The sequence below is a fragment of the Delphinus delphis genome, chromosome 4 (assembly GCF_949987515.2).
Source record: "Delphinus delphis chromosome 4, mDelDel1.2, whole genome shotgun sequence".
Lineage (NCBI taxonomy): Eukaryota > Metazoa > Chordata > Mammalia > Artiodactyla > Delphinidae > Delphinus > Delphinus delphis.
Window position 1 is genome coordinate 27,801,344 of NC_082686.1, and position 26,876 is coordinate 27,828,219.

At 37.8% G+C, this 26,876-nt stretch overlaps 1 pseudogene; it reads right to left on the bottom strand.

Annotated features, from left to right (window-relative positions):
• Positions 1 to 6,979: 6,979 nt before the first annotated feature.
• LOC132424006 (small ribosomal subunit protein uS2 pseudogene) lies at positions 6,980 to 7,803 on the bottom strand (annotated as a pseudogene).
• Positions 7,804 to 26,876: the final 19,073 nt, after the last annotated feature.

A 26,876-nucleotide genomic window follows, 5' to 3' on the forward strand; every position in this document is an offset into this window, starting at 1 on the left:
AATGAGAAGTCAGCAGCCTGTACCCTGGAGGAGTGCCCTCACCAGAACACAACCATGCTGCCACCCTGATCTTGGACTTCCAGCCTCCGGGACTGTGAGCAAAGAAACCACTAGGTGGTTTATGCCACCCAGTCTATGGTGCTTTGTTACAGCAGCCAGAACATCTTCATTGCCACAGTAACACAAATTGTGTCTCAAAATGGATATAAGTGCTCCCCAGGTAAATGGATAGAGCCGCACAAGCGAAGGCACAGAAGCTTGAAGCATCGTGTGCTTTCTGAGAACCCCAAGAGTTTTGGTTGGCAGCATCAGGTCTTGGTGGGGTAAGAAGAGAACAGCAGGAGTTAAGGCTGGGAAGGCTGGCAGAGGCCAGATAATGTAGAGTCCTGCACCACGCAAATAAGTTTGCACTTGTAGGACTTTATGTTGTCTGTCACTTGTTTTTGATATTTTAAAAACTGCTTCTTGAATTGGAGCTCCTTTTCCTAAGAAATATCATGTGGAAATCCAATGTATAAAAATATATATAAGTCGGGCCTCTCTGATTAGGTGTGTGTGAGGTACCCAGGGTCACTGAAGTACACAAAGACCTGTTTAAAATGCTTTTCACATAAATACGTCCATCCAACAAGCAAGCACCTTGTCTTGTGTATGTTGAGAATGGCATGTCCACTCAGACCTTTGCCAATAGGGTAAAGGATTTTAGTGTTTGTTCTATATATATATATATATATATATATATATATATATATATATATATATATATATATATATATATAAAATAACCATGAAGAAGTACTACAACAGAGGAGAATATAGCAGTATGGAGAAACTATTGTTATCTTCTTAACAATAGATATTCCTACCCCCAGCTAGGAAGAAACCTGCTTTTGTTTGGCAGGATCCTGAGAATAAGGACCCTGAATGGATGCTGTAGATAGTAAAACCAGCTAGAAAATGAATTACTCTTTTTTGAACTCTCCACTTTATGTTTTGCTTAAGTCATTTAACTTAGAATTAGAGTTCATGATTGTAACGATACAGCAGTTAGCTAGATACTGTGTGAAAAAAGAAAGGAGGAAAGAAAGAAAAGGCGAAAAAAGCTAGATTGGGAAGAAAACACTTAGGAAAGAAAGACATGAAGAATCCTCATGTCTAATGAGGATTTTGCTTAAGTTTCTGCCACATGGTGTGTGATGTGGCACATTCTCCATCTCTCCGAACCATCTCTGTAAACCATCCATTTATCATTACTGTTTGGCTGGGTTTTGAGCACTCTGTGAGACACGCAGCAAAGTGCTGGCGACAATCTCCAGGTGACTTAGGAGCCAAGGCTGGGGCTGGCCTGAAAAGCCCCTATGAGTGAGTTTCATAAACATGAATGGTTTACAGTATATCCTGAAACCCACCTGCTCCTTCCGTATTAACTTAGAAGATACATGTCACCTAAATTCACTGTTAAGATTGTGATGTGTGATTATGATGTCAATTAGGGTTGTAATGGCATCTGATCTCCAACTTTCCCTGCTACTTGGTCTCTAAGCCATAGCAGCTTTCACCCCTTCCTCCTGCCTGCTTAGCCAGTGGTACTAACTTAATATCAAGTGTTTGGACAGCCAGGGTTCATTCTGAACATCAGTCCCTTACTTCCTCTTCAGGAGCTGTAAAATTCACCTATACCAAGAACTGGTTAGAATAATAACTATTAGCATAACTGGTTTATACTTCCCTTGACCAGAAAAGTTCTAGCTTCTTAATTTCCTGTCTTCACTATGCTGAGATTATCAGATGCCAGTTTCAAGACAAATGATGAAACAGCCATAAAAGGAGGAGTGTTCAGGAAGGCTCATCTCACTACTGGGAGCTCACGTTCATATATTACAAATGGGGTTCCTCTTGCTATCATTCCTTCAGTGAAATGTAAAGAAGAAAGATTCTGGGTTTGTATTTTGCTTCTGACAGGCCCATAAAAAAGAAGAGCCAGCCCATGTGTCTAAAGAAGAAAGAGGAAGTGAATTACTGACGTATGGGGGCAATATAATAGTTAAGAACCCAGTGCTTTTCAAAAATGAATGGACATACACATCACCTGGGAGTCCTGTAGAAAGTCATATTCTGATTGAGTAAGTTTGGGATGGAGGCAGAAGGTCTGAATTTTTAATAATATGACCAGTGATACAATTCTGCTGGTCATGTATCCTACTTTGAGTAGCAAAATTCTAGAGTCAAATTACCTGGATTAAAGTCCTGGTTCTTGACTCCACCAAGCTGAGTGACGTTGGGTAATTTAACATCTATATGACTCATTTCCTTATCTGTAAGGTGGGAATAAAAATATTACCTACATCCATGAGTTGTTGTGAAAGTTAAAAGAGTTCATGTGTAACAGCACTGAGAAGAATATCTGGCACATGGTAGGTGCTCAATAAATACTAGGGAAATGATTTACTTAACAGAAGGATAGAAGTTGAGGAAAGGACCTGTGGCTTTTGAACCCAACTCTTTTTTTTTTTGGCTGTGCTGCACAGCTTGTGGGATTTTTAGTTCCCCAACCAGGGATGCAACTCAGGCCCCTGGCAGTGACAGCATGGAGTGCTAACCACTGGACCACCGGGGAATTCCCCCAACTCTTCTTTTTTTTGGAAAAAATAATGATAGTGAAAATATCACATTTAAAAAAAGTTTTATTGAAGTATAATTGATTTACAATATTATATTAGTTTTAGGTATACAGCATAATGATTCAGTATTTTTACAGATTATACTCCATTAAAAGTTATTACAAGATAGTGGCTATAATTCCCTGTGTTGTATAATATGTCCTTGTTGCTTATCTATTTTATACATAGTTTGTACTTCTTAATCCCATACCCCAAATTTGCCCCTATCCCCTTTGATAACCTCCAGCTTTTTATCTATATCTGAGTCTGTTTCTGTTTTGCATATACATTCATTTCTATTATTTTTTATATTCCATATATAAGTAATATTTCATTGTGTGTGTATATATTTGTATCACATCTCTTTATCCATTTATCCATTGATGGGTATTTGGGTTGCTTCCATATCTTGGCTATTGTAAATAGTGCTGCTATGAACATTGGGTTCATGTATCTTTTCAAATTAGTGTTTTCATTTTTTCTGGAGGTATACCCAGGGGTGGAATTGCTGGATCATATAGCAGTTCTATTTTCAGTTTTTTGAGAAAGCTTCATATTGTTTTTTATAGTGGCTGCACCAATTTACATTCCCAGCAACAGTGTACGTGTCCCATTTTCTCCACATTCTCTCCAGCATTTGTTATTTGTGTTCTTTTTGATGATACCCATTCTGACAGGTGTGAGGTGATATCTCGTTGTTGTTTTGATTTACATTTCTGTTTTGATTAGTGATGTTGAGCATCCTTTCATGTGCCTGTTAGCCAGCCACCTGTATGTCGTTGTCTTTGGAAAAATATCTATTCAGGTCTTCTCCCATTTTGTGATTGGGTTGTTTATTTTTTTGATATTGAGTTGTAAGAGCTGTTTATATATTTTGGTTATTAACCCCTTATCTGTCATATCATTTGCAAATATTTTCTTCCATTCCATAGGTTGTCTTTTCATTTTGTCAATGGATTCCTTTGCTGTGCAAAAGCTTTTAAGTTTAATTGGGTCCCATTTGTTTATTTTTGCATTTATTTCTTTTGCCTTAGGACACAGATCTAAAACTCTTTTATGTCTCCCCCAAAAGAGTCATCTGCCCTTTCAGCCTCTAACTTTGTACCATTGGTTGCCTTTGAGTCAACTCTGTAGAATCCTAATTAGGGCTCAGAAGAGCAAAATGGGAAGCCTCTGCAGAAGGTAATGGGTTCTTTTTTTTTTTTTTACTACGTAAGGGCAGAAAATGATCATATTTATATTTAAGAAAATCGCTCTGAGAGCAGGGCTTCCCTGGTGGCGCAGTGGTTGAGAGTCCGCCTGCCGATGCAGGCGACACGGGTTCGTGCCCCGGTCTGGGAAGATCCCACATGCCGCGGAGCGGCTGGGCCCATGAGCCATGGCCGCTGAGCCTGCGCGTCCGGAGCCTGTGCTCTGCAACGGGAGAGGCCACAACAGTGAGAGGCCCACGTACAGCAAAAAAAAAAAATAAAAAAAAAATAAAATCGCTCTGAGAGCAGATGGGAGACAGATAGCAGGAGCTGGACAAAACTGAGGCTGGGGAGATAAGGTTACAGACTGTCATAATTGACCAGGGAAGAGACAAAATGAACCTGAGATTCGGGTAGTGGAGAGAGTTGGGGAGGGGTCAATACAAGCACAATTAAGGAAGTTGACTTGACATAGCATGAATTAGCGGGCACAGCTGATGTTTAGGGAAAAGCATGGGAAAGTTTTCTAGCTTGGGTAAGAAGATAGATCTTGGGAGTGATTTGCAAAGATAGAGAGTAAAGGGAGAGGGAATATGTCATTAAAAAGATGAATAAAACAGAAGGAGAATAAGATGGTAATAGGACTAATTTTGGACACACTGAAAGTGACTGTGGAGCTAGATAACCACAAGCAGTTAGATATCCAGGTCTAGAACTGAGGAAACATACATGTTGACCAGACAGATTTGGAAGTCATCAGCATTTGTGTGTTAAGGCCCTGGAAGGAAATGAGTCTATCCAGGGAAGTGTGAGCTGTAACACAAAATGGAAGCCATGAGGGAGACTGAGAAAGAACAATGGGAGAGGGAGAAACAAAGTTGAAAGAGAGTTATGGCAGAAAGCCATGAGGCGAGTGCTTTATCAAGGAGGGAATGGTCAATAGAGCCAAATTCCACAAAACAGCGTCTACACTGCCAGGAACCAGTTCTCCCTCCATGATTCATTGAACCTGTCAACACCACATCATGATTCTAATCTCTCAGGTCAAAGCCCAGTACCTTTGTCTGACTCATTGTTTCCTCATTCTCTATATTTAAGGTGCTAAATTTCCTTCCCATTCCTTGACATCCATTCCTTTGTCTGTAAACTCAATGCCATATTTATTCCCTTCAATTCTTTACAATAAATTTTTAACTTGAAAAATTGGTTTTGTTTGGGAAAATAAGTCCCTATGTATCTAAGTATTAAGAAATGTATGAGAATGATAAACACCAAATTTAGGATGAGGATTACCTCTGCAGAGGGTGGGACAGTTATGATTAGGGAAGGGAGAGATATCAACTGCATTAATAAAGTTTAATACTTAAGCTGGGTAACAGGATCATGGATTTAAGTGTCCTGATAGTTAAATAATGCAAAAAACAAAAACTATTTAAGAAATGCTTTATAATGACATCACCCTGAAATTCAAGTTTTTAAGGTCTTCTCAGTGTGGGACCCTGCTCTCTGTCTTACCTTACTTCCCACAGTTCCTTGCAGTATTCTCTTCTGGGTCTGGCTCCTCTCTATATCATTCAAAAAGGTCATTGTCAAGTGCATTTATTTGTTTTCTTTCATTATTAGTGTCCCCCTGCCAGGAATTCGACTCCACTCAGTCAGGTATTCCTCTCCAAAATCTTTACAGCCCTTTAAGCTCAGAAACATTTGTTGCCCTCTCTCCGTTGAACATGAACTCCCCACCCTCTGAAATCTCACGAGTGCATGCATGTGTGTGTGTGTATGTGTGTGTAACATCCTTATCTATCACTTTCAATCTACTTGCATGATATTTTTTATCAATATAGTTCAGTAATTCTAATCCTGGTGGCACATTAAAATTATCTGAGACATTCTTAAGAAATATTATATGTCTGGACTTTGACTTAAACAAGGCTGAATGACAGAATTTTAAAAATCTTCCAAGTTGATTCTAATACTACAGTTCTAGCTTGAGCATGCCTTGAAGGCAGGGGCCACCTCTTCTTAGCCACCTCTACACTAGCACAGAATTTCACATATGAGTACATGAAATATGTGAATACGCGCTTAAACACCAATTTCATTCAATGAAACCCGGAAAAGCTAATAATCTTAAGAAACTACTGCACTATTCTTCTGACATCACAATATATAAAAAAGTCCACTTAGCAGTAACTTGACTTTCAGTAGTTCACTGTCATGAATATTTGGAAGCAAGTTACCTAAATGTGCAAACATGAACAGCTGGACTGAAGTTGAACACTGACTGAGTGATGTTGAATACTGGAATCCAAGGAGGCAAGGCCATAGATAAAAGCTTTTAGTTTCAATGTTTGACAACTGATCCTTAATGCCAGATAGGATCAAAGTAGCAGTAGACAAGTATAAAAATAAAGCATGAAAAATGTAGGGCATTTAGTAAAGAATGACAGTACAAAGATGTTAAAAAGAATCGTTCATGATAATATGCAATAGTGGGATAAATCCTGTTCTAATTTTCCAAATTAAATCATAAATGTTTATAACTTGTGTGTTGCATTGTTCTTTATAGGCAAATGGTATTTAAATGCCTAAAGTTGTTACATCTGTGTTAGTTGTGTCAAAATGATATGCTTCTATTTGCAATAGTCTTGATGGCAAGAGTTAGATAATTATTTACATCATTGGCATACCATCAGAAAAGAGAATGTATTTTTAATCCAAATTTTCAGAAGGAAAATGAGAAGATATTTTAGATAACTTTTAATGTCTCTTCCAACCTTTAGATTCTTTAACTAAACTATTTCTACTGATCTATCTTCACTATCTTCACTTCTAAGCTCACTGATTCTTTCCTCGGCCATGTCACATCTACTGATGAGCCCATAGAAAGCAGTCTTCATTTCTGTTACAGTGTTTTTTGACTTCTTACATTTCTTTTAGATTCTTTCTTAGATTTTTCATCTCTCTGCTTATACTAAGTCTCTGTTCTTGCATGTTGTCCTTTTTTTTTTTCATTAGGGCCCTTACCATATTGATCATAGTTATTTTGTTTTATTAAAAAAATTTTCAGAAACTATTTTCCAACAACCTTATTTCCATTTTCTGTTTAAGAATCTGTAGATGAACAGCTTAAGAACACTCAGTGGTTGCTCCTATATGTCCAATGGCCTGAGCAGTGGGAGTTGCAGACTATTCTTCAGCAGTAAACTGCTGAAAAGGCACAGGAGGAACCTTCATGCCTTCAGCCCAGCCTGAGACCTCGGGTTGAGTAACAATAAACTCAGGAGCTGGAGCAGTGCATTCACTCTGAAATTTCTCCTTGGTCACAGCCTTTTCAGCAGCACCCTCCTCCTCCTTTTCAATCTCTTTAGGATTTCTGTAGAAGTAGAGATCAAGCATGACCTTCCATGAGTGTTCCTGGGAGACGGTGCCACGCACATGTAGAACTTCTGGGGCAGCATCCATCACATCAGACCTGCTGAGCGAGCTCCCTTGTATGGATGGCAATGTCCGCATAGCACAGAGGAGAGTCTGTGTCACACAGAGCAATAGTAGGCAGGAGATGTCCCTGTGAGAGGCTGGTTGTCAGCCCTGGGATCAGTAACCACCAAAAGTCTCGGCTCCAGTAAGGCTTCCTGGATCTAGTTCCAAGTTCTAGGAGTAAGGCAGCTAGCAGTAGAGCAGAAAACTTCAGCTCAGCTCACTGGCCAATATTCCTGGATGATATGACACTGACATCAGCTGGGTTTTCAAAGGTAACAATGGCACCAGCTGCCGGCAGAAGCTTCTTTCAGATTTTCTTCAGATTTATGACGTAGATGCTATCACTTTACCTTTGGTGATGGACTATTCCATTTAGAAGTCAAGGTTGGTACCACCTAAGTGTGTTCCTGCTACGAGGAATTTAAGGAACTCTTCCTCTTTATTTGCAGGACATTGAGGGCTCTGGACATTGTGAAAGTTTCCCTCTAACTTACAACAGAACCCAGAACAATGCTGTATGGACCCCTCTCTGGGTAGCACATAAAGGCTAATCACAGCCATTTTCAATTCTCTGTCTGATAATCCCCAAATCTGTGTCACATCTAAGTCTGGTTCTAATGCCTTGCTCTGTCACTTCAGTCTGTTTTTTCTTGGCTTTGGCAGGCCTTGTAATTTTTGGTTGAAAGGTGAATATGGGGCTTCCCTGGTGGCGCAGTGGTTGAGAGTCCGCCTGCCGATGCAGGGAACACGGGTCCGTGCCCCGGTCTGGGACGATTCCACATGCCGCGGAGAGGCTCGGCCCGTGAGCCACGGCCGCTGAGCCTGCGCATCCGGAGCCTGTGCTCCGCAACGGGAGAGGCCACAACAGTGAGAGGCCCGTGTATTGCAAAAAAAAAAAAAAAAAAAAAAAAAGAAAGGTGAATATGATATGTACGAATAATTAGAATGAGGTAAATAGGGTTTTAGTATGAAGATTTATGTTAACTTTTGCTGTAGCAATAGGTTCTAGAAGATTCGAATTCCTCTAGTGTGCTTGCTTTGTTTTTCCTCTTGACATTGGGCTTTCCTGAGAATGCCTCCTCAGACAGAGTCTGCTTCTTGTAGGACTTAGAGGTGTAATCTACTGTTTTACTGGAGCCCTGTTGGTGTGGTAGTATGGTGTGGGCAAGGGGGAGCGTTCTATAATCTTTCAATTAAATTTCAGTGTTTTAATCAGCCTTGATCTTGGACTGTGACCTTCACAGGTGTTTCTCCATGGTACAGCTTCCCCTACCCACCGCCCTGCACTCCCTTCCCTGGCTGCAGCCTTCCCAATCTATTTCCTTGAACCTCCGATCCCTGTTGACTATGCTTTTGTTTTCTGTTTTTGTTTTCCCTCTTCAGGTGAAACAGGAAGCCTGGAGGGGGGTGGAACGGGAGGGGTTCCCTTCCACCAGCTGGGATAAGGCTCTGAAAAAGGCCTTTTGCCAGGAGAGTATCCTTCATTATGGTTCAACTGTTGGTTTATTTCACAATGATTACTCTTCCCTTCTCCCCGAACGCCACAGGAATATTTCTTGGATCTTCATGGTGAGAACCTAGTGGAGGTACCAGACACAAAGCCCATGAAAATGTAGGGGCCCTCTTAAGACTGCAGCCCGAGAAGTCTCTCGCTCTTATCTTAATCCACGTTCTGCTTCCAGCCAGGTATTCACCAAAATTACTGTTTGTGTTCCTACCAGTTTATGGCTCCAGCAGCTTCTGCTTCAGGTCAGCAAGTCTCACCTGTGTGTCTCTGCATGAACTTGTCTCTTCAGATTTCTGCCTGGTAATTTGCCCTGTAACCTCAGTTCTCTGACGTGTTCAAGGATAGTCATGGATTTTCAGTTGATCCAGCCTTTTCTTATTGTAAGGACAGCAGTAACAACTTCCAAATTTTTTGTCTGTCAGAGCTGAACCCAGAAGTCTAATCAAATTATTTCTAATTGTATGTTTCTAAACTTGTAGGCACAAATAATAGTTAAATGCAAGATTTAAAAATATTCTATGGAACTAAATATCTTGTCATTTAAGTATATTGTAAAACTTAATTAAAAAAAACTGTCAGTGTTTAGTATTTGTTGACATTTAATTTTTGTCAGTTTTCACTGTTGACATAGTGAACATTGCTTTTAGTTATTTAATTTATGAAACTGTTGCTTCTCAATTAATAAACATAGTAATAGCAGTCACTGCCATTTCACGAAATCTTCCTCAGAGGTTACCTTATTTATACTCCCATTAATCAAGAGTAATGTTTGGTCTTATTTTATTCTGTCTATTTTGGGTATTAATATATTTATTTAAATAACTTACAGTATCTGGAAACTTTGATCAAGTTCAGCATTTCACTGTATTTATGAAACTACTTGCTCTGGTTTCTTAACCTAAAATACTTTTAAAAATCACATTTTGTGTCACAATCTCAGGAATTTTTTTTTTTTTTGTAAATAGGTAAAGCACCTCCTACAAAGTTTTTTTTTTCTTTTAATGAATTAATTTATTTTTGGCTGTGTTGGGTCTTTGCAACCAAGCCATTTGCTGGGCACGGCCTTTCTCTAGTTGCAGCGAGCCGGGGCTACTCTTCGTTGTGGTGTGTGGGCTTCTCATTGAGGTGGCTTCTCTTGTTGTGGAGCACGGGCTATAGGCATATTGGCTTCAGTAGTTGTGGCACTTGTGCTCAGTAGTTGTGGCTCACAGGCTCTACAGTGCAGGCTCAGTAATTGTGGCACAAGGGCTTAGTTGCTGTGAGACATGTGCGATCTTCCTGGACCAGGGCTCAAACCCATGTCCCCTGCATTGGCAGGCAGATTCTTAACCACTGCGCCACAAGGGAAGTCCCAGGATTATTTTGATTATTGAAGCTCTTCTGGAATAAAGGGAAAGTATTCTTACTGATGGGGTTTAGAACATGCTAACTCCAAATATGGCACTGTTGTATATTGAATATTTTAAATTGAAGGAATTTGAGAAATGGAAGGTGCTAGAAGGACTCTCCACCCCCTTCTCCCCTGAAACAAGGCATAAGGCCCTCAAGTGAGAGGTGCCCTTTCTATAGCAGGAGGAAAGGAGCAGCCTTATCTCTGAACGTGAATGTACAGGTCCTGCTAAGTTTCCCCCATTTGACTACAATTACATCATACCCTTTGTCCTGTCATACCTTTTCTCATCTTTCCACTCTTCATCAAACCCAGCATAAAAAACACTTAGGTTTAACTGCTTCTTTGGTCTTTACTTCCTTTTGAAGGCTCCTGTGTCACACAAAACTGACATTAAATAAATTTATATGCTTTTCTCTAATTAATCTGTCTTTTGTTACAGAGATCCAGCCAACAACCTGAAAGGTAAAGGAAAGTGTTATTTTTTCTTCCAAACATTATAAATAGAGAAAGTTTTATTTTTGTCTCTTGTTTTTTGTTAGTATGAGGTGGTCACTGACAGATGTTGTAACAAACCATTAACATTACCGAAGTTTAAATGATCATTACTTTGGTATATCATAATGAAGGATGTCCTCATTTGAGGGGCTCTGTGATAATCTGATATCTTGTCTTACATGTCAGGCCAACTGTGGGTCAGGGTTGTGACCCTTTGTCTAAGGCTGTGGTTTCAATCAGCCAATCCTCGGAAGTAGGGTACCTCTGTATAACTCAAACACCTTGGTGGTTTCTTGAATTGCTCTATAATTATAGGCTTAAATAGAAATAAATTTAAATGGGGCTGTATTCTTAGTTGAAGTAAACTGAAACCCTGAAATTCTGTGGGACAATGAAGAAGGTAAATTTTTTTTTTTTTTTTTTTTTTTTTTTGCAGTACGCGGGCCTCTCATTGCTGTGGCCTCTCCTGTTGCGGAGCACAGGCTCCGGACACACAGGTTCAGCGGCTGTGGCTCACGGGCCCAGCCGCTCCACAGCATGTGGGATCTTCCCGGACCGGGACACAAACCCGTGTCCCCTGCATCGGCAGGCGGACTCTCAACCGCTGCGCCACCAGGGAAGCCCAAGAAGGTAAATTTTGAAGCCTACTACTTCCGTATGCAGTTCATGAAGAATGGAAACTAGTTGGGTTTTCTCAATTTTTCAATGAAATGAAATTTACAAAAAGGCCCCAAACTATTTTATCAGTCTCAATTCCCTGTATAGGTATCTGACTTGCCTAAGAGGAGAGTTTGTGAGATCTCCCCAAGTCAGTTCAATCTCCCACTCTCTCATAACTATTTCACACATTCTCCTCTCTACAAAAACCTCCAGCACCTCCTCCCATCATTTTAAACTGATGGCCTTGTTTTTTATTTCATAGAAAAAATACCAACCTTCCAACCTGCATCTGTGCTCATGTATCCTATATTCCCTTTTGTAGTTAAACATGATGGACCGTCCCTGGTCCTAAGGTCAACTCCTGCTCTTGTGTACTGCCTCTCATCTCCTCTCACCTACTCAGACTTCACTCCGGCAATTTCCCCCTCTCTTTTCCATAAAAAAAGAAGGAAAAAAAAAAAAGAACAGCAAATTCACCTTGATTCCAAAATTTTCCATTTCTCTGCTCCCACTTAGAGCCAAAGCTCTTAAAAACAATTGTCTCTACCCATTGTCTACAAGTCCAGTTTTCCCACGCTCCCTTGAACCTATTCCAATCTGCCTCCTGTCTCCTTTTCTCCACAAGAACTGTTTATTCAAGGTCACCGGTTACCTCCATGCAGCCAAACCCAATAGTCACTTCTCAGTCCGGATATAGCCTTACCTATAAACAGCTTTTGGCCCACGAACAGCTTTTTTTTTTTAGCAAATGATCATCCTTTCCTCCCTGAAACACTTTTCTTCACTTCATGTCAAGACCTTTCTTGCTCTTGATTTTTCTTCTATCTCTCTGACCACTCCCTCCCAGCCTCCTTTGAGGAACTTGGTTCTGCCTTACCTTGACAGTCTCTACATCGCTCTGCCCCAGAGAATTTTTTTCTATGTATATTCACTTTTCAGATAATGTTACTTAGTCCCATAGCTTTCTAAAATTAATATCTGCCTACTCAACAAACAATTCCATATGGATATTGACAAGTTCCTCACACATAGACTGTTCAAAATTGAACTCTTGATTAAATCTGTTCCTCCACAAGCCTCTTCACTGTATACCTTTGGGTGTTATTATTTGCCGGCTACCAAATGCCAAAAACAGAAAGGTGGTTTTAAAATCATTTTTAATATTTAAAATTTATTTTTTAAAAATAGTGTGATATAATCTCTCCAGTGTGAACTATGCCTCTTTAGCTTACTTTAAGGTAAAGAGAACTAACCAGTATAGGACTGTTTTCTCCCTTTTTCTTTTGAAACCAAGAAACCCTGATTCTATTTCGTCATTTAAAGATAATTTGGGCCACATGTGTCAGTGGGTCTGAGGAAAAGAGAGCTTTCCAGAGACCTGGACAGTGCACTGTGACATGGGGAGCTGGGGAAGGGGGCAGGAGTCTGGCCCTGGGAATGTGATCTAGGCTGCAGGCTCCAGGCTTAGTGAGGGCCTGGGTTCCAGAATTCAGCTTAGTGCAGCTGACTGGACCCTTTGGAGTCGGCTGCAGCCTTGCAGTAAAAGCACTGAAGGGGAGCAATGCATTGTGGGTAGTGGGACAAAAATTCATTTCTGCAGACAAAATCTTTAACAACGATACTATCTACAAAGAATATAATCATAATGAGGAAAATTTCCTGATGGCTATGGTGACGAAACCCAAAGCAGTGAAACAGCAGGCCCCGATACATGCAGCCCAGAGATCAAATCCAGCCACCACTGCTGCAGTGGTTCGGCCACAGCAGAAGCTTTGGCTCAAGCGCCAACCTCTGTCCCTGCTTTGGCTCCCACCTCTGCGCCTGTACCCATCGCTCCAGCATCAAGGATTCCATCTTCTGAACATGCACCTACTACTGAAACTAAACAAGAGAAACCTGCACAAAAGCCAGTGGGGACACCTGTGACTACTAGCCCAATACCCACTGACAGCACATTGGAAGAGTCTTAGTAAAAGCCTTTTTGAAGATGCAGAGAGCACTTGCGACAGGTTGGTCTTATGCAAATATGGTAATGAGATCATGTCAATGATCTGGTTTCAACACCCCTGACAGAGCAGTGAAGTATTTTTTAATTTACCAAATATTAAAAAAAGATGACTGATAAGCTTTATTTTTAAGAGCAGTTTTAGATTTACAGAAAAATTATGTTTGTTCATTTCTCTTGTTTGTTGGGGATTCCATGCTCAGGTGAAATCATACAGTATTTGTATTTAAAGAGAAGGGAAACACTCTCTTTAAATGAAAATAATTACCAATTAAAAAAAATTTCTTGACCATTGAATGTAAGACAATTCTTAGATTCTTTGGGAAGCTGTACAGTTACAGTGTATACTTACTATACAAAAACATAGTTTCGTGTTCACATTTTTTGCTTGTTTTGGGTAAAAATTGGTAGTTGTCTGGGTTTCAAAATAATCACTGTGGGTTTAATTTCTATGTGTCCTTTGGGGTAATGTAACTTTTGAAGCTAATGAAGACATGCAAAGGTCACTTTCACTCTCTTACCTTTCCCTAAGCAGAAATGTGTTTACCAACAAGCTATGAGTTCAAACAGCTGCCTTTCTTTTTTAAACCCACAAAATGCTTATTCAATTAAAAAACTAATGGAAATGTTTCAAAACCGTGTTTCTGACATTTTTTTAAAATTGCATTTCTTTTTTAAAAATATTTATTTATTTATTTATTTATTTTTGGCTGCATCGGGTCTTAGTTGCAGTACATGGGCTTCTCTCTAGTTGTAGTTCATGAGCTCCAGAGCGTGTGGGCCCAGTAGTTGTGGCGCCAGGGCTTAGTTGCCCCGCGGCATGTGGGATCTTATTTTCCCCACCAGGGATTGAACCCATGCTCCCTGCACTGGAAGGTGGATTCTTAACTGCTGGACCACCAGGGAAGTCCCAGGTTTCTAACATTTACAAACTTTTTTCCTTTGTTAGATAAAGATGTGTGACAAATAAAGTCATTGACATTATAATAACTTTGAAAAAGAGGAGGATAGAGCTATATCCAGCATATTTTTTAAATTAGCATTCTGGCATATTTATTTCCAAATATTTATTTCTATACAACATTTTTTTTACTTAGTTGTGATCATACTTTATATAAAATATATCTTGCTTTTCACTTAAATTATATCACATGTATTTCCCATATCGTTATAAGTTACTTAGAACTACAACTTTAAGTAACTGCACAGTAATCTGTTATATATCCAGCATCTTTTTATTGCATTAAGAAGATGGGAGCAATCTTTGGAGGCCTGAGAGATGCACCTGGGAACATATTTTGAAAAATATAAAGTTAAGACTTTCATGGCATATTAAAGGTAAAATCTTAATAAGCAAAAAAAACTTTTGAATGCCCTTTTAGTTATGTAAATATGATATATAATTATATACGTAACATATGTTGTACAGGCAGCTCAAATCGAGAGCTCTCTGAAAAAAATTCTTAGTTTTCCTCCCAAACCTAATTATATCCAAGATTTCTTCACATCAATAAATGGTAGCGCTAGTAATACGTACTCTGACTTATAAAAGCACTTTATTAACCCTTTGTCACATGTATTTTATAAATAATTCCCCAGAACGAAGCCTTCCCCTAAAATGTGATTCCACAATAAATCACAGAAAAAGGACAGTCTGAGCCAGACATAAAAATAATTCATACTTACAAAATAAGTTAGTATATAATTATTCGACTTCAAAAGAGCCAATATTTTCAGAAAATATTGAACTTATCCAGAACTTTAAAAAATGATGACTTTTTATAAAATAATTGTAAGGTACCAACACATTTTTGGGAATACTTAGATTAGGTAAAATACCATTTATCTTTAGTGTGACTGCTACATTTCTGTAGAATTTAAGTCAAAATGTAAACACTATTATACCATTTGACTATTGTGTCTCCATCTACAAAGATGTGTCTACATAATCAAGTTTCTATAGGATATGTGGAATAACTCTCTAACCATCACAGAGCATTGCTGCATTTCCCAAGCCTAGGTTCTCCATTCCTTCCCACTTGATTCCCTGTGCAAGGCACTCTGGGGTTCCAATAGCTCCGACCTTTTAATCTATTCAACCTGTAGAGACTTGCTTTTGCCAGTTCTGTATAAACACTTTGTTTTTCTTAAGAAAATAAACTCTTATTTCAAAACCACTTTTTTGTGGGCAGAGGGCTGTGGTAGAGCCTTGTAATTAGTAAAACATTTCTCAACACCAGAAAAATACTCTTGACTTTTTTAAAGGATGTTTTCAATTTAAAAAATTTAACCGCAGTCATTGAAGAGGGAATGAGATGGCAGTTTATTTGATGCTGATAATTTAATTTATTCTTCTGAAAAATTGCCCCAATTAAAAAAAAATCATGAAATAGAAGTTGTATGTACATACTGTTAGCTCATTACTATTGATTATTCTTATGCCACTCATTAATTATTTCAAAGTGAAGTTCAAAACCACAATTACTTTCTACCCTCTTCTCTCAACTGCACTGTCCTGTTCCTACACTCTTGAACAGAATTTTTCAAGTCAAGTTGGCATATTTGCTTTCCTTCAATAGCAGTAACAGAAATGTCTGGGAGAAAATGTGTCTGCGGACAAGCACAAGTCATCATATTTCCCACGCTCTATTCCTTATAACAAAGCTATTTGTAATCTTTGCGGACTTCACTTATTTTTCTAATTACAATGTCAACTCTCTGAAGCAATACTTGTCTATTTGAAGCATACTTTTAAAGTTGAGTCCTACTAAACTGAATTCTAAGACACATTTTTTCAACAAGGAATCTATTTGATTGAATAAACTTTAAAATAAAAAAGTATATAAATGTACATTATAGAACACCGATTCTTAGTGGAGAAGTGGAAGAAAAGGAAGCTGACAAGGGGATGTGAGCTTGGCCAGCGAAGTGGGGGATCAGAATCTTGTCATCCCTGAAGAGAAAGGAAGAGAGTGTTCCCAGAAGGAAGTCTGTCACAGTGTCAAATGTGTCAGAGTTCAGAAAATTAGTGACTAAAAAACACCGTTTGATTTCAACAAAAAAGTTGGTATCTTCGATGGAAGCAGTATTAGGCAGGTTTGCAGGGAGCATTTGGAACTCAGCTAGCTAAGAGTTGGAGGTAAACAAGATGTTAGAAAGTAGAAAAATCTAGTGCAGAGTCCTTTCATGAAGTTTGGCAGGGAAGGAAAGAGAGAGGAGGAAGCAGCAGAATAAAGATGTGGGGCTGGGATAGAGATTGCAAAATTATTAAACATGGGAGACATTAGAGAACTAGTTTAAGAACAGAAAAAAAGGGTCCAGAGAAAGAATGAAGACTCAAGTAGGAAAGAGGATAACCCATGTATCCCAGAGACCCTTAGATGGTAGGAGTGGATAGGATCAGATGGGATTCTTTTTTACAGGAAGAGAAACTCTACACCATTGCAATAGAAGTGAGAAAGAATTAATGGGTGACAAAGATAAGATTGGAGTCTATCCTTAGTATCTATATTCGGAGTGCACATTTGTACACATTGCTATTTGCTGTTTCTGAAAGGCCCAACATCCTCCCTCCATGTACACACATCTCCTAGCCATATTGCCACACATAGCTCAAACATCATTTCTGGAAAGCCTTCCCTGGCAAGTGCAATCTGCTCTGGAAGTTTCTCTTCGTGCTCTCAGATGCTCCCCGCGCATTGCTCTATGCATACTTTGCCTTATAATAGACATTTACTTGTCAGTCTTCTCCTTTGGACTGCAAACACTTTGAAGGTAGAGGCATATTTTATGTGCCTTTGTATCTCAGAGCCTAACGCATTTGAGGAACTTCGTCTGAATTTGTTAAATCAATGATCCCTTTTACTTAGATGAAATGAATTGTCATGAACACACCTCCTCTGAACACTGTGAGTGGCAGGGCGTGGGAATGGAGGTGAGCTTCCTGTACTCTCTTGCTGTGAATTTCTGCTTTTGGCTTCACTCACTATTCCTTCTTATCATCTTCTCCCTGTAGCTCTTCTTCCCTCTGAGCTTAGCCTCACCCCAGGCTCCACTGACCATGGCTTCCCGACCCTCTTTCTCCATTCCAGAAAGTTCACCCTAAGCAACAGATTTTTCATTCCATGTAAGGGTTTAATGGAGAAATGCAGAAATATGCGGCAAAACAATCAATGCAACGTGAGGTATTAAAGACCATCATAAAAAACAGTTGAAAGTCTCATTGACAATCAATTCCTACTATAGGGAAACTCTGACTGGATATCTTTCTCATGAAAACATGACCTACCACTCTTTCCAGGAGATGCCCAATCCTTACCTCTCTCCAGAATTCCTTCTCTACTTTTCTCCCCAGGTTGTGCCACTCACTCCTCCCTACAAGGATCATGGTAGGCAGAATAATGGTCTCTCCAATGTGTCCATGTCTTAATCCTCAAAATCTGTGAATATGTTATGTGGCAAAGGGGAATTAAGGTTGCAACTCAGCTGACCTTAAAGCAGGGAGAGTAGCCTGGATTATCTGGGTGGATCCAAATGTAACCACAAGGCTCTTTAAAAGTGAAGAGGGATGGACATATACACACTAACAAACGTAAGGTAGATAGCTAGTAGGAAGCAGCCACATGGCACAGGGATATTGGCTCGGTGCTTTGTGACAGCCTGGAGGGGTGGGATAGGGAGGATGGGAGGGAGGGAGACGCAAGAGGGAAGACATATGGGAACATATGTATATGTATAACTGATTCACTTTGTTATAAAGCAGAAACTAACACACCATTGTAAAGCAATTATACCCCAATAAAGATGTTAAAAAAAATAAAAATAAAAGTGAAGAGGGAGACAGCAATGTCAGTAAGACTCCAATGAACATTACTGGCTTTGAAGATGAAAGGGGCCACAACCAAGGAATGCTGGAGGCCCCTAGATGCTGGAAAGGGCAAGAAGATGTATTCTTCCATGGAGTCTCCAGAAAGGGACTGAGCCCTCATGCTGACCCGTGTTTGCTTTCTAAGTTACAGAACTATAAGATAATAGAGTTGTGTTATTGCCAACCATTAAGTTTGTAATAATTTTCACAGCAACAAATAGAGCACAAATCCAAGCACTAAGATAACAAATCCAAATTCATTTTGATGTGAAATATCTTAATTCTTTTGACTCAACATCTGCTCTAGTCCAAGCTCTGGGACTTTGCTTTGCCAAATCAAAAGGAACATTAACAAACTTTGCTTTACAAAATAGTTATCTAACTCTAAAATGAATGGAAAAGAACCCTCTCATGCTCAAGCCCTCTTATCATATTTATGACATTTTTTATTTCTATCACAAATACATTTGTTCAAAGTATGACTCCAGAAATAACATTATTCCTCTACCAGGAAGGCATTAAAATATGTTTGTGTATCTCACACTATTCATTTTAAAGAGGGATATATAAATAACGTGCTTATCAAAGGGAAAGGAGGAGAAAAGCTTGAGGAATAGGACTTTTAAAAGTTTGATTTGCCAAACTCTTCCAGTTTGCCTCTGACAACTCAGTGTTAAATAGCTCCTTATTGAAAGAGCAGAATATTAATGTTTAATGAACTTGAACAAAAAGTCGTACAACTTAGTCCTTTCAATTATTCAAATAGAGTTTCCTACACTGGACATGAATGAAGGCAATCCTTCTCAAACTTTAATGTGTAAACAAATCACATGGAGATTTTTTTAAAATGCAGACTCTAATTCAGTAGGTCTGGGTAGGGGCTGAGATTCCGAGGTTCTGACTTTCTAAACGCTCCTAGATGATGATGATGATGCAGTTGGTCCCTGGACCACATTTCAAGTAGTAAAGTCATGGAGGACATTGAGGGTCACTGTAAAATCAAATGCTTGAATTCTATGCTTCTATAAATTAAACATATCAAAATTATATACTCACTAAATCTGTTTATGTAGCAAAGAGAAAATTCTATAAAATTATTATTTGGAGTTGAAAATCATTTTATGACAAGACCTTAACATTATGAATTTCATTTACAATTGCTTATAGCATCATTAAACAATTCTTTTTCAGTGATGGTGTAATCATGGCAAACTCTGTGTTCCACCTCCCCCCACTAACCCCAGACCCAATGGTTTATGTTAAGCATAGGTTTCTGCTAGCTTACTGTAAGAGCCTGTTCATCTGTGTGCCAGGAAATGGTAGGATTAAGAGGTCAGATGCCATTAGCTAGTTCCCTTTGCCACCACTGCCATTGCCTGAGAGATGTTCCAAGTCTCCAGTAGAAGCCTTGCATTTGGTCCCACTTCCAACACGTTGCAGGAATAACAGTACCACAAATCTGATCCTGTTATCTAGATATAAAACTTACCAATGTCTGTTAACAATGCCTCCTAATCCCACCTCCCCCATGATCTATCTCCTGGCTTGCTCTCCAGTCCCATTTTACGCCAGTCTCTCTCCGTCCTTGTGTCATCTCCAGCCACACAGCTATTATCTCATTTCTTTCAATATTCCATTTTCCCTTCCACCTCAGGCCTGTGTTCATGATCTTCTCTCCCTATAAATACTACTCTCCCCAAACTCCTCACTTTTGATGCTTAACCATTTTTCCAATCTCAACTCAAAAGTCACTTTCTTGTCAAAGCCTTCTTTGACGCCTCAGACTAAGTCATGTGTCCTTGCCACACACTCTCATAAGCATCTTTAAATGCACTTATCACAGCTCATAATTATATACTTGGGTGATTGTTGATCACACTTTTTCTTCCTAAATGATCATATGTCCCATGAGGGCAGGTCTGTCTGTCCCCCCGCTCCCTCCATTATACCTATATTGCCTAGCATAGTAGAAATCACTTAATAAATATTGATGAAGGGATACGTGCAAAATTTCTTTTTTAATGAGCCAACTTAGCTAACATTAGAATGAGGGATATATTTGCAAATAGAAAAATGACTGACTTGGAAATGAAAATTTAGAACAACTAAATTCATGGATGACAGGTAATATGTTAGGCTGATCAGTTCTCACCTATATGATCTGTTTATTTGTTCATTTCTTATCCACCACCAGGGCTATGCAAGGTATTGGGAATATAGATATGAATCTAGCTGGGCCCCTCTCCTTGGGCAGCTGAGTCTAGCACATACTCCCTGTTGATTGTGCAATGCTCAAATGACCTGAAAGAGGCTTGTGCACAGTTTTCAGTTTTGTCTAAACCTATGATTACAATGGAGACTGTGCAATCAGGGCATGGTTAGAATCTGACTCATGTCATTTTCCAGATGAAGACCTGTATGATCTGCCTGCTCTATGTTTTAAACAACACAGTGGCTAAATATTATTCCACTGCAATGAAGCAAGACATAGCCTTTTGCCATCTCCTCCTCTCCACTAAGTGTTGTTTGCAAATTCAACAATGATCAGAATCTCTGTTACGTAAATGCTTAAAGAAAAATAACACTACACACTTCATAACGCTAGAGCAATCGCATTTCCATTGCAGCTATATTTGAACAGAAAGCAGACATTTTGATGTTTTCCCTAAACTCACAAAACAGAATTGTACCTCTATATTTTTTAATTTTAAAAGGAATAAAAATATAAACATTAAAAAAATCTGATGATTCCCATCTTAGTTTTAAAGTTTTTGTTTATGTAGAGCCAAGAGGCAGTTTACGAAACTTCAGGGCTTCAACAAAAGGAATAGTTCCTAGCCAGAAGAAAAAAAAATGATGCTGATTTTGAAGATTTATTCATAAAACAAATATTTATTGAGTTCTGCTTTTACTCCAAGTATCTTCTTAGAGACAAATGTCCTTATACTAAGGGAACTAATGTTTTCATTAGGGGAAGCTAGCAAGATAATGATAGATAGTGATAAATATTTTGAAGACAATGCAGGGTGAATCAAGATAGAGTTATGGGGATTGATTTGGAAAGGAAATGTTTGAGCTGAAACTTGAATCCTGAGCAGAAGAATGCCTTGCAAAGAGCTGGAGGAAGGACAGAGAGACAAGGATGCAGAAGACTTACATCAGAAACCATGGTGACATCTCAGAGGAACAGAGTCAGATGGCCCAAAGCCAAAGAGGGAGACAGTGCCCAGATCATGCAGGTTTGATTTCTAATTACAATTGGAAATCACAGGAGAATTTCAAGCAGGAATGATGTAAAGTTTAAAAAGTTACTCTGGCGGTAATAGGAAATAAAGTATAGTTGAACAAGAGAAGAAGGAGGGAGAGATCAGTTTGGTTATTGCATTAGACCAAGGAAGAGCTGGTGATAGCTTGAATCAGAGCAGTAGCCATAAAACTGGACTCAAAACGTAACTCTATACACAAACACTGCAAATAAATTCTAGTTGAGCAGGTATCTTACATAGGAAATTTCTCCATAAGACAACTGCCATTCTCCACAGGCCATTTTAAGAAAGCATGTTATAGCTGTGGCTAAAGTAATGGGTTTATTTCATATACAGGTTCAGTTAACAAACAATACTTTGAGTTCAGCCAGTATGTTGGATTCAGTCAGCCATCTTTCCAATATTTGCTTTTAGTTATAAATATGTCATGGTATTGAAAAGGGATGAATATTATCAACTTTTTGAAAACAGATACCCTACAATTAATGAAATATGACAATAATGCCTCATCAAGGCACTCATTTTAGTAAAAGAAGTGGTAACTTCATACACTGACAAGATTAATCTTCTAATCAGAGAATGGAAAGGCAACTAAAACTTATTTAAGACCTGAAGTATTTTTAAATTTGGAACGTACTCTGTAAATACAAGTACTACCAAATAAATAATACTTAAAAAACAGAATAGCTTTCTAGTTATTTCACCCCATTGTCCAAAATACTTGTAGACAACTGTACCTGCTTTTTTTTTTTTCTTTGCGGTATGCAGGCCTCTCACCGCTGTGGCCTCTCCCGTTGTGGAGCACAGGCTCCGGACGCGCAGACCCAGCGGCCATGGCCCACGGGCCCAGCCGCTCCGTGGCATGCGGGATCCTCTCAGACCAGGGCATGAACCCGTGTTCCCTGCATCGGCAGGCGGACTCTCAACCACTGCGCCACCAGGGAAGCCCTGTACCTGCTTTTTTTACATTGGAAAACCCGATGCTTCAATGTACAACAATCACCTGTATAACATGGTTAATCCTTTCATGCTAGGCTTTGATTAGAGCCCATTTTACTTCCATGGCCAAAGACATTAAGGTTGTTAATCACCAGAGTATAACACATCAATACTTTGTTGATTTCTTAAATTAGAATTTATGAAATAAATAAAATTTTACATCACCATCGTGCTAGATGGGACTGAATTTATAAGACTATTAAAGAAAATCGGAAGTTCCTTTAGTAGCAGTAAATGATATTTAAAGAATAATAATTTCCAAATCATGTTTTCTACTAAAGTGTAGTTCTTCATGAAACAACTATTTTTTAAAGCATATTTTTATTTTCATTGTTTTCACTTTATAACTACTTTGTTAATATTTTGGAACTGAGTTTTTCATTTAATATATTGCTAACATTCATCCATATTGATGCATGTCACTACAGTTTATTCATATTGACTAAAATATTCCATTCTACAAATATTACTGTATATTCATACAATCTCTTGTTAATGGACATTTGGGTTATTTTCAGATTTTTGCTGCTTGGAGAATAAACTATGTGTCCTTGTACATGTGCGAAAGTTGTTCTTGGGTAAATACCTAGGAGAGGAATTGTTGGATCCTAAGGAATGTAAATATTCAACTTTAAGAAAAAAAATACCAAACTGTTTTCTAAAGTAGTTGAATCAATTCACATTCCCACCAGTGAAAAATAACAGACCCTGTGGATTTACATCCTCTCCAACACTTGGTATTGTCAGATTTTTCTATTGTGTCAATAAAAGTGATATAAAGAGTTATCTAATTAATATCTGGGTATTTTCATTTCCCTGATGATGAAAGATATTGAACATCTCTTCATACATTTAATGGACATAAGTGTTTTTTCATCTGTAAAATGACTGCTCCTGTCTTTTTCCCATTTTACTATCAAATTCTTTGCAGTTTGTTATTGATTTTAGACTTAATTTCATATTCTTGATATTAAATCCTTATTTGTTGTGTTTATTGCAAATATCTTCATCCAGTCTGTAATTGCTTACTGCTCATTATCTCTAAGATTTATTTAATAAACCAAAGTTTTTAATTCTGTGTGTAAATTTATTAATATTTCCTTTTATAATCAGTTTTTCTGTACTGTTGAATAAATCTTGTTTTAGCTTAAGGTGTAAAAGATATTCAATTAAATTTTTTCTTCTAAGGCTTCAAATGTTTAAATTTAAGTTCTTAATTCATTTGGAACCATTTTTGTATTAAGTATCTTTTTGGCAAGAAGTAACTATTTTTTCAGTTCCATTTATTGGATAGCCCTGTCTTTCTCCACTTATCTCATTTGCCATGTCTATCAAATTCCAAAGTTTTATACATTCTTAGGTGTATCCACGCATCTATTCTATTCTATTGGTTGACTTGGGTACACCATTGCTACCAACAGTGTCTTAATTACTATAACTTTATACTAAGTCCTGATATCTGATAGGACATATCTCCTCTCCTTCCTTCTACAGAAGCTGCCTGGCTACTTTTGACTTTTTATTCTTTCACATAAATTTTAGGAAGGTTTTATTATTTTTCATGAAAATCCATTTTAGAACTTTATTGAACTTGCATTGAATTTATAGGATCAATGTGGAGAATATATCATCTTTACAATAATAGCTCTTCCTACTGATAAACAGGATATATCTCTTCATTTACGTTTGTTTGCTTTAATATCTCTTAATGAGGATTTATAATTTCCTGTAGAAGTCTTGCTCATCTATTGTTAGATTCATTTCTAGATACATGATATTCTCTGACCGTATTACAAATGGCATCTTGTCTTTAATTAACTTTCCAGTTGTTTGCTGTGTGTTTATAGAAATGCAACTGATTTTACTATCTTGCTAAATTCTCCAATTATGTCTAATAATTTATAAATTGTTTTGTGTTTTCTGTTAGCAATCATATTACTGCAAATAATTAAATTTTACTTCTCTTTTTACAATTCTTAAGCATCTCATTTTGTTGTTGTTGCTTTATTTCACTGGCTAGGACCTCCAATAAAATGTTGAACAGACGTAGTGATAGTGGGCATCCTTGTCTCATTTCAAATATTGAACCTGCCTTACATCCTTGGAATAAATACTTGATCGTGATGTATAATTATTCTATTTATTGCTGAATTCTATTTGCTAATATCTTGTTGAGGATTTTTGTATGTATATTCATGAGAGATATTGGCCTGTAATTTTCTTTGTTTGAACTGGGTTTTTATTTTCTTGTTTGATATCAGAGTAATACTAGCATCTTAAAAGAAGTTGGGAAGTATCCCCTCCTTTTTTTAGTTTTTGGAAGAGATTGTGTAAATTTTGAGTTACTTCTTCCTTTAATGTTTGGTAGGATTCTGTAAAACCATCTGGTACTGGAGATTTCTTTTTGGGGAGTCTTTTAATTACAAATTCAATTTACTTAATATTTATAGGGAAACAACTATTTTTATATGTAAGAAATTGCATTCATGTTCAGAACCATATAATTTCAAATAGTATGATCTATCCATTTTCAAAAATATGTCAAAATTTCTGCTCTTGTTTTTAAATAACAAACTCTACATTCCTGAAAATATACTCTCTTTATCCATTGTTATTTTTGGTCTCTGAAACTGTAACTCACAGAAAGTGTAACTCACGGACACAGAATGTTTTAATTAACAGTATTGAACAAATAATATTTCTGGTTTAAATTTTCTACATTTGAACCAGGAATGAAAAGTGAAACTAATATTTGAAAAAAATGTGTTTTTTCTCCCCAATTATTTTCTGAGTTTTACTAGACATAAAAACAAAGGGTTTTCAATGAAGGCTAGTCAGTGTGTAGACTAGTAAGGGCTATTCTCTTTCTGTTTTACTTATAATTAAAAATATTCCTAAGTGAATCTATACCTCCTAGAGGAGTGTATAATTACCTCCTGGATTAGAGTCTCATTCTCTTTTCTGTATTAAAACTCAACATATGCAATGACAATTTTAATTAAAAATAGTTGAGTATATAAAATAGTTCATGAACATTAAGAGCCACAGTATTCATGAGTAAAGGAGGGCTAATTTCCAAATAAAACTCATGCCTCTAGACTATTAGCCTAGTCTCCTGATTCTGCACACTTTTCAATTGATTTTGTGTTGCTTTGTGATTTGCAGCAATTTGAAACCTATAACTCATAGGTTTCATAGTAATTATAATACCAAATGAAAATTTAACTGTGGGAAAGAGCTCCCAAATTCCTTAGAGAATTAAAAGTGGAGTTTGTGTTGAACTCAGTAACTAAGAGAGAGAACTATAGCCAAATGCTCTGAGAAAAAATTTCCACTTTTAGAGAACATCGATTATCAATAGTATGGGAAACAAATCCTAAACATTGCTTTTCTGGGCAAATTATATTTTGATATAATTTCAAACAGTGTAAAGTTATAAGACTCTTATGAATAACTCCCGTATATTCTTGACCCAGATTGAACAACTGTTTATAACTAGCACCATTTACTTTATCATTCTCTCTCTCTATCTCTCTATCAACATTTTCTGACCTTTTGAGAATAAGTGTAGACATCTTGCTATTTGACCCCTAAATAACAGCATATATTTTCTAAGAACAAGGACATGCTTCTAAAAGACCACAGTATAATTATTAAAATCAGGAAAATCCATATGGATTTGACATTATTAGCTACACATATTCCTTTTAAAATTTCATCAAGTTGTTCCACTAATGACTAATACCCTTTACAGCCCTGTTTGCCCTCCTCCTGTGATCCGCCCTCTGTCTAGAATCCAACCCAGGATCGCATATTGCATTTCGTGGGCACATCTCTTTAGTCTCTTTAAATCTTGAACTGTTTCTCCGTCTTGTTTCATGACCTTAACTTTTTCTAAGAGTACAGGTCAATTATTTCGTAAAACATTCCTCAATCTGAGTGTCTCTGATGTTTTCCCATAGTTACATAATATTAGACATTTTGGACAGGAATACGAGGATTCCTATCCAATGAGGATTTTTCCCATTATTGATGATGTTAAGTTTGACCAAATGAATAGGTTGGTGTTTATGAAGTTACTACCTTTCCCTTTAAAATCAATAAGTTTGTGGTGAGTTATTTAGAGATTATATAAATATCTCTGTGATAGTTAATTTTATGTGTCAACTTGGCTAGGTTCTTGTGCCCAGTTGTTTGGATAAACACTAATCTAGATGTTGCTGTGAAGATATTTTGTAGATGTTTACATTTATGATTTGTTGACTTTGAATAAAGATTACTGTCAAATGGAGCTGGAGGAATCAGGCTCCTGGACTTCAGACTATATTACACAGCTACAGTAATCAAGACA